Source organism: Wasmannia auropunctata, unplaced genomic scaffold, assembly GCF_000956235.1.
Source record: "Wasmannia auropunctata unplaced genomic scaffold, wasmannia.A_1.0 LD336116.1, whole genome shotgun sequence".
NCBI lineage: Eukaryota > Metazoa > Arthropoda > Insecta > Hymenoptera > Formicidae > Wasmannia > Wasmannia auropunctata.
In genome coordinates this window covers 2,414,568-2,415,093 of record NW_012026774.1, presented here as the reverse complement: position 1 = coordinate 2,415,093, position 526 = coordinate 2,414,568, and positions in this window count along the sequence as shown.

The window sequence follows — 526 nt, the reverse complement described above, 5'->3', positions numbered from 1 at the left end:
TAAATTAATAATGAAAAAATAAATTATGGGAAAAGATTTTATTCGTTTCTCAAATGTTTTCCCATTAATGCTACTACTAATATATTGATTTGATCTTGTTGTGTAATACTTACATTACGCAACGACAAATGGTAAACGGTGACAGTCGTTAATTCCTTGCCAAAATGATTGTTATCCGGGGGCAATCCGGAAGATTCGGGATTCATTCCTTCCTGCAGTAAGTCTTTTGACATTCAACGAGGCTCTTTACCGAAAAAAATAATTACACTACATTTAATAATAATATTAATAATAATGAAATCAGGATTGCATTGGGGAATAAAATTCACTTGTAGGTATACATTAATACAACTGACATAAATATTTAAACATTTCGTTGAAATTTGAGTGTCTGCTGCAGACACAGAATTAATCCTGAGTTTTCTCATAATCACGGATTCCGGTAGCAATAATTTTGGCATCAGTTGACGACAACCACCATATAATTTTCAAAGTCGAGTCGCGAAATTAATAATGAAAAAATAAA